This window comes from Vicia villosa, unplaced genomic scaffold (genome assembly GCF_029867415.1).
Source record: "Vicia villosa cultivar HV-30 ecotype Madison, WI unplaced genomic scaffold, Vvil1.0 ctg.001325F_1_1, whole genome shotgun sequence".
Taxonomy (NCBI): Eukaryota; Viridiplantae; Streptophyta; class Magnoliopsida; order Fabales; family Fabaceae; genus Vicia; species Vicia villosa.
In genome coordinates, this window is record NW_026705576.1 from 208,465 (window position 1) to 217,366 (window position 8,902).

The following is an 8,902-nucleotide window of genomic DNA, read 5'->3' on the forward strand; positions in this document are numbered from 1 at the left end:
TGATTCAAACCATAATCATTGGGCAAACATCAAGTATGGGGTGCATAACCATCAGTTGATCAAGAATTGATCATGATTCCGTTAATAGAAACTCAGAGATGAACAAATATGAAAAGGTTCAAATTAGGGTTTCTTAGGAGAAAGTCAACCCAACTTTGACTGGGCATAACTTTCACATGGAACATCAGAAATTCCCCACTCAAAGCCTATTTTGAAGGAAATTGAATTCTCTACAACTTTGTGTCTCACAAGCCAAGGCTAAAAATGCTTCATTTAAGAGATACAAGGCAAAAGATTACAGGTCATTTTCAGACATCCTTCAAAAGCAGTTTTTTCCCAAAGAGAATATGATTAAGATAAAAGCTTCAAATGAAAAATATGTTCCAAAGTGGCTTGTAGAGGACCTCTTGAGGTTTCTAAAAATTATTAGAACTCCCTCATAGCCCAAAAATTGAAGGAGATATGCTCGATCAAAGTTAGGTGATTTTTAGGGACCAAATGTGATAAAGGAGGGTTCAAATGGAGAAACTTTGCAAAAGGGCCCATAGTATTTTCATACAAACTTGGTCCACAAGCTATTAGCATGCCCAAAAACCACTTGCCATGAAAATTAGCATTATATTTGAATTAATGTATTTTTTTATTTCATTTTTATGATTTAATAAAGACTAAAAATCAAATATTTTGTTAAAATTATATTTTGTTTGATTTCCAATCAGAATTAATGATCAAATATAATGTAATTTCGTGCATAGTGATTGGAGAAGGAAGTTAATACAAATTGTGACCAAAATAGCAAGATTCTATTCAAGAAATCAAATCAAATTTCTCAAATTTGCAAGGGTGGATTCAAGAGAGTTTTGGGCTATTTTTCTTAACCTAATTCACTACCTATAAGTAGCATAGACAAACCACACGAATAGGGGTTGAAAATCTGGACCAGAGGCACAAGCTCAAGAACACAAAAACTCACCAAAAACTTGAGATTCGGTTTTGGAGAATCAACCGTTTGCAAAGAGAATTAAGAAGTGCAAAACGTTCCTCAAGCGATTCTGAACGTGTGAGGATCATCACGCATCATCAACAACCCCAGAATTACCTCCAATTGACCGAGGTAAGTGGTTCTAGACTTTGGATCGAATGGCATGATTTGGGCATTTATATGTTAAATTGTTTACGTTTTAGGTTTTGTATGATTGTTATCAATGTTTCTGGGCTGATAGATTGAAAGTTGGGTGGTTAAAACTCGTTCTGCCATTAACGTCTTCATCGAGTTTTTAGGGTTTGATTTGGGGCTTTTAGCTAGGGGTAAAATTAGAATAAATTGAATGCATGGATGAATTCGTATAGCCCAAACAAAGGTAATGGGAGGGTCGCGATGAATTTATATGCGCATATGTTCAATTCGTTATTTTTCAAGTGTGTTAGCTACGACTGAATCCGTAGCAAGTTCGTAGCAAATATCGCAGGTTTGTTACAGGTTCTGTGGAGAAGATGATGTGTTGTCACATCCTGATTGGGTGGTTTGAAAGTTCGCGCGCGCGTCAGCCAGGTTTTTATTATTTTGCATATGATATTATGGAAACGTTTTCCAAACAGAATAACGCGCTTGGTCTAGTGGCTGGCATGTGCGCTTGTGAGTGGGGGGACGTGAGTTCGAGTCCCTCCCTCCAACATTATTTTTCACAAAGAAAACAATCTGTGATCCCATGCGTACAGGTCCATGAGGCTAACCATGCGCCCTCTCCATCTAGCCATTAATCCTCCACCCTTTTAAATCTAGCGCTCCAGACTTGATCATCATACCATAGACCCTAATAGCAACCACACTGAATCAAAACCCTAATAAACTAATTTAATTTTTATTAATATAATTGTTTTAATTAAATTCTTTTAATATATTTATTAAGAATAATAATTTATTTTTATAAATAAATTAATATGTGATATTTATATTAAAATGCCAATTTATTGTTCGTGCCGATTAAATCGATTAATCGTTATGGGCAATAATGATTTTAATTAAAATGCTTATTTAATTAAAATAAAATACAAATAATTTCTATTTAGTTAAATGGTTGCAACTATTTTATTAGTTGTGATGATTAACTTTCCTATTTTCTAAATTCCAATTCGTTATTATTTATAATCGTGTTAACCGGTTATGAGGGGTAACAAATACAAAATAAAATTCACAAAGAATAATAAAATACAATAAGTTGTTATTAGTGATAATCGAATTAATCGATTTGAATTGGTAACAATGCAAATCCTTAATCTTTTAACTATGGTGCTCAAACCTATTGATCATTGCGGTTAATTGTGCCAAATCAGGGTTGTACGCCCCAAACCCTAATAATTCTAAAATCCATTCAAATTACAAAGACAAAACAAACTGCGATAGGCTAACTAAAAAGCCTCTAAAAAACCATATCAAATCAAATTCAAACTTTAAATGGCGTACGACCCTGCCCGAACTACGTTGACTCTGATTCTCCATAAGGAGATACGTAGGCACTTGGCAACAAGGCGAGTCCCCTTCCTCAAAATCTCAATTTTCCCCCTATTCACTCCCTTAGCTATAAACCTCAATTTTTGCTATAAACCTTTACCTTAGATTCAAAGCCATAGGAAAGGGTTGAGGGTGCCTAACACCTTCCCTCGACCTGAATATAGTATCTTACCCTGATCTCTATACTGCGTAGGGTTTCCTATTCGCCCTTCAGAATAGGTGGCGACTCTCTAAGTTAAATTTTTAGGCAGGTTGCTACAGCTGGCGACTCTGCTGGGGACCACTTAATGGTAATTACTATGCTCCTATAGGTTTTGGCAGGGTTTAGGTTTGGCAAACTTTTAGGGTTTGACCAATTTGCCATTTTTAGGGTTTGGCTAACTCGCCAATTTTAGGGTTTATTTTTTTTTTATATAAATATTTAAATTTTTATTTATTTATTTATTTATAAATACATTTATTTCACCTCAATTTAAATTAATATTTTATTTAAATATTTGTTCTACTGCATTGTTATAAGCGGCCGGAATCCAAGGTTAGTTTTTAAATATTTAAATTTAAATTTATTTATTTATTTACAGTACAGTAATTTAAATTTTTATTTAATTACTGTCATACTATATTGTCAAATTATAAGCGGCGGGACTTCGAGGTTAGTTTGTTTTTAAATATTCAAATTTAAATTCATTTGTTTATTTATCTACATCTATTTACAGTAATTTTATTTATTTATTTTATTATAATTTAAATAAATACTGCTTTGGTTGCTTATATACAATTGCTGCTTTTTATATTGTCGGGATATTATAAATTATTTGTTTAAACCCTAAGTGTGGGAGTTAACCTTGAGATCAATAGGGGAGTATGAATCTCCTACGAGTCTCATTGATAACTCCACTCGGAGTGGGTTGAGTATTCGGAAATGTCCAAAACGAGGCTTGACTTTGTTGAGGGCAGGACTGGATACTTGGCTGATCTCTCCGAGAACCTACCCCAAAAATTCGAACCTCATGGATAAAATGAGTTGTTCTAAAATCCGAGGAGACAAAAAGTCTCGGAGGCTACGAACGACCCCATGAGACCTTCTAGAACACTCCCAAAAAAAGGGTAGGCTCCCTAGAGCCGCTACGTCGAACCTATGAACCTAGGACTTTTGTGCTGCTGTGCTCATTATATGTTTGCAAATATCTATGCGTTTCAATTTTGCAGGTATCCCTAAGTGGTCCCTAGCCTGTGGAGATTCTATTTTTATATCCTAGTATTCTTACAACTATGCGTCCTTCCCACGAAGGACATTTCCATTAACGCACGTCAATCGGCCTCTCGATGGCCATGCGATTCGGTGATTGTCGTGAACGGTCACCCCGTGCTTGCTACTACGTACTCCCTAGCATATAGGGATTTTCTGTTACAACCACGTGTTTTCACAATGACGCGTCCTTCCCCGAAGGACAACTTCACTAGCATGCGTTCGATTGGCCTCTCGATGGCTATGAAATCTAGTGACCGTCCTGAACGGTCACTCCATGCTTATTTCCGTGCACCCTCTAACTTGTAGGGTTTGGATCTCCATTTAATCATCACATCCCTAGCCCGTAGGGATTTTTCTTCGTCCATATCCTCCTTAGATAGGTTGTGTTCCGCATAGAGAACCTTCCCACGAGGGACAAATTCATTGGTACACGTTGATTGGCCTCTCGACGGCCATGAGATTTAGTGACTATCTTGAACGGTCACTAGTCGTTATCTCCCGCATATTCTCGAATCCAAGGGATTTCCTTTAGCATGTCATAACATTTATCCTGCAAAGATTCCAAGAGGGTCTAATGTCGCCTCTAAGGCCATTCCTAGGATCATATGTTACACGTCTGCATACACGGAGTTACAATACAAGGAGTCTCTCGCTTACGCGTGCATTGGCATTTTCATGCATTCATACTTGCTCATTTGCATTTCTATCTTCGCCTGCATCCATACCAACCGTGCTAGCCGGTTTCCCGAAACTCAAAAAAAAATCAAAGGATCGTAGACTATGGAGCAAGGAAAATAAAAGATCTTAGTCTTGCTAAAGAAAAAGATGCCTCTCGCCATGCCAGCCGCATGTCCATGCCTTGTCATAACATGATTATAAATACAATAAAGGTTGTCATCGAGCAAGGATTAGTTCAACAAAGAGTTCCCTCATAGACACACTCAAGATGTATCTAATCATAAGGGGTTCATCTACGAACATAACAAACTTACACGGACGCTCTACGATAACCTGGGGGCAAGGATTAGTCCAACTGGGGCAAAATCCTAAACAAAGATGCCTATGGAGGAAAGACCTGTGTTAACTCCACACCAAGGGGCAAAAGGGTCATATGTTCTCCTTATGAATCTACAAATTCTAAAGGTTACAAATGGTGTGATACTATCCTTAAGAAAAGCAAAAGAGGTTCAGTCAAAGGAAACTCATGAAGTTCCGATACGGCGAAAACCCACTGCTGACGGTTTATTCTCTACAGGTTTGACATGTCCAAAGCAGAATTCGAGGTTACCCTTTTACTTCTACAATTCTAAAAAGCTAAGGAGTAAAACAAGATCAGTGGATCTACAAAGGAGATTATCCCTAGGATCAATAGGTGTTTACCGTGCTCACAATTTCAACCCTTACGACCGCTAAGTGTTACTCAAGATAAAAGTTGTACCTTCGGATTAGTAATTCTAATGGGACAACCATGCAGGTTTTAGAGTCAATTCATTCACTCGCTACCATGACTTTCCAGTCACACATTTCTATTTTTAGGGTTATTAACAAACTTGAGGGAGAATGACGAATACAAAAACTAAGTCCAGCTAAATATATGCTTTCAAGGTAAGACCGAGCCGAGGATGTACAGGCATTGTTTCCATTCTCAAACAGTGGAGATATAAGGATGTTAATCCCTCGTCACCCCCTCGAGCCAGGAGTTGGAGTTTTCTTCTACTTTTTAAATAAACCTTGATTTCAACCAGGGGCAAGGTAGATTTCAATTAATTCAATGGTGTATTTTGGTTGTCAAGAGAATCACTCAATCCAAGCAAAGGATCAAGCAAAGCAATGGTTCAAGCATATTTTCTTCCTCGCATTCATCAAAGATTGAGGAAGTAATGGAGATAACATTCACAACAGTCTTCTTCCTCATTACATCATTCAAGATCGAGGAAGTATCAAAGGCGAAGCTTACAAATCAAAATCAACATAGCAGTCACAACATGCAATATCCAAGAATCAATCTCAAAAGGAGTATTCAAAAGAAAAAGGAGAAAAGCGCCCGCTAAGTCAAAAAATTCCATGAATAAAAAAAACGACTTAGGCAAAATTTAGGGCATCCCGATGGATCAAATTCAAAAGAATTGGTTCATGCAAAAATAAGGGATAAAAACAAAGGCTAAATACAATGGATAATCTGGTGACTGCTAAATCATCAAAGCTTCGCATCCATGCTTGGATCTTCATAATATTTTCATCAATGCTTGGACCTCTACTAAGGCTTCTGCTCAACATCGAAACTGAAACGATTCTCTTGCAAACAAAGCACAACCATTGGATTAGTAGAATTTTTAGGATCTGGAGAACATCAAGGAGAAAGGGGTGGGATAAATAAAACTTTGAGCCTTATATCCATTGTTTCTTAAAACATGAACCAGGCCAAGTTACAACATTTAAAAGTCCTAATTGAGGCAAGGTTAACCATGAAAGCGTGTTAAGCAGGATTTGTTATACTGACTCCTATGTTTGTTAAAACTATCTCTAACCAATGTGCTTCAAGCATTCTTTCCAAAACCATCCAGTCCTAATTCATAACGGACTTCGATTTCAAAACTTGCATACGCATTCCATTGGAGCTACTTCTCAAAAAGTACAACACCATCTACGAGTATACACTTAGCATCGAGGAAATCTCGAAATGGGTTAATCAAAGGTGATCATTTCTAATAAAGACCCTGGAGTCGGGGGAACCACATCTAGAGGGTTCTCCTAAACAGGGGCAAAAATTTCAAAGATCACAGGGGCATGCAATCAAACATCCTATTCACTAGGGGCACTTTTCCTAAGGTTCAATCGACTCAGGGCACATCTCGAAGCAATCTCAAACAGGGGCATGTCAAACATGGGAAGAATTCAAGAGAAGGATAACACACTATGGATAGTCCTCCATATTATGGAAACCAAGGGCACACCCTTTAATCTAAACGGCAAAGCATCCGACGAGGCTATTTCCTGGGGCACTTCCCTCATAAGCATCTTTTTCCATGAAAATATTGGGGCACTGGATATCAAATCCACAAGGCAAACAATTCAAAGGTTAAAGGTGTGGAGAACCTCCAAAGGCTAAAGGTGTGGAGAACCTCCAAAGGTTAAAGGTGTGGAGTATAAAAAAAAATCATCAAACTGGGGCAAGACACATAACAAAAGGAAAAAGCGTTCTCGCACTTTACGACCTCAAACAGATATTTCTCCTAACTACGATCTTCAAAACAGGTATTGGGAAATCGCGCTAGCATCCAACAAACTTACAACATTAGCAAGCTATATACGCTTTGGTTATTAATAACCTACCGTTGGAGCATCACACAAATACATACAAATCACGCGTTACACATTACACCGTAACTCTTTATGTGGTCTTCTTCAAGACAAACATTCACATCCATTCAAAAGACCTTTTTCGGGTAATCTTACAGAAGACATTACTTCGTTCCACTCATTACGTCAACCAAGCATACGCATAGGCATAAGCATACATAAACATTACAAAGCCAGCATAAGCATAGTCAGGGTATAAGTGCAAGCATGGAATAAACAAGTTCAAAGGGTTTGAGGAGATAAAACCATGAGATTGCATCAGCATTAGCATACATGCATACGCATTAGCATTAGCATATACATATCACAAAAGCCCAATTTTTATTGGCAATCCAAACCATTACAAAGTCCAGTTCCCGTCTGGTAGTCAGTCCTCGTCTGACCGTTTCATCAGTATACATGCAACATATACATGTGTAAGCATTCACACATACGCATTATACAAACAACAGGGGCATGTGCATAACGCATAAGCATGATGCATACGCATTTACAAAACAAAATTCTACATAGGTAAATTTCGCGACAACGCTCGCGAATAACCCTATTGGTGGTACAGGTAAATTCTGCGATAACACTCGCAGATAACCCTGATAACATAGGTAAATTTCGCGACAACGCTCGCGAATAACCCTATTGGTGGTACAGGTAAATTCTGCGATAACACTCGCAGATAACCCTGGTGAAACAGGTAAATTCTGCGATGATATTCGCCGATAACCCTGTCGGTGCAGGTGAACTTGCTAGAATTATAGCAAGCAATCCTATTGGGGTCCAAACTGCGATGTAACTTGCCTGAACTATGGTAAGTGAGAGGTATAAACTGCGAGTAGCTTGCCAGAACTATGGTAAGTGAGAGATATAAACTGTGAGTAGCTTGCCAGAACTATGGTAAGTGAGAGATACAAACTGCGAGTAACTTGCCAGAACTATGGTAAGTGAGAGATTCACAGAATGCGAGTAGCTTACCAGCACTATGGTAAGTGAGAGATTCACAGAATGCGAGTAGCTTACCAGCACTATGGTAAGTGAGAAATTCACAAAATGCGAGTAGCTTACCAGCACTATGGTAAGTGGGGGGTTCACAAACGACGAAGACTTAATAGAACTATAGTAAGTAGGGGTTTGCAAACTACGGAGGCTTGCTGGCCATAGCAAGCCGATTACACAACCAACAAAGGTCCTCGCTATGTAAGACTCAGGCGTTAGCAGGGCATTTCTCTTCATCCATACTCAAATTCAAGGCAAATTTAGGGGTCTTCCAGTATTTAATAACTCTTCGATCGGAACGACGCGAGGTCTACACACCCTCTTGTCACCCAATCCAAGGTAATTAAATAGGGGCAGCTGTCATACCCCAAAATTTGCCTCCCACACTTCTCTCATAACAAAGGCAAGTACAAATCTCAGGACATGGCTCATTCAAATGATCCAGATAATTCACAGTCACCAAATTCAAACTGAAAGGTCAATCACAATCAATGCATGATTCAAACCATAATCATTGGGCAAACATCAAGTATGGGGTGCATAACCATCAGTTGATCAAGAATTGATCATGATTCCGTTAATAGAAACTCAGAGATGAACAAATATGAAAAGGTTCAAATTAGGGTTTCTTAGGAGAAAGTCAACCCAACTTTGACTGGGCATAACTTTCACATGGAACATCAGAAATTCCCCACTCAAAGCCTATTTTGAAGGAAATTGAATTCTCTACAACTTTGTGTCTCACAAGCCAAGGCTAAAAATGCTTCATTTAAGAGATACAAGGCAAA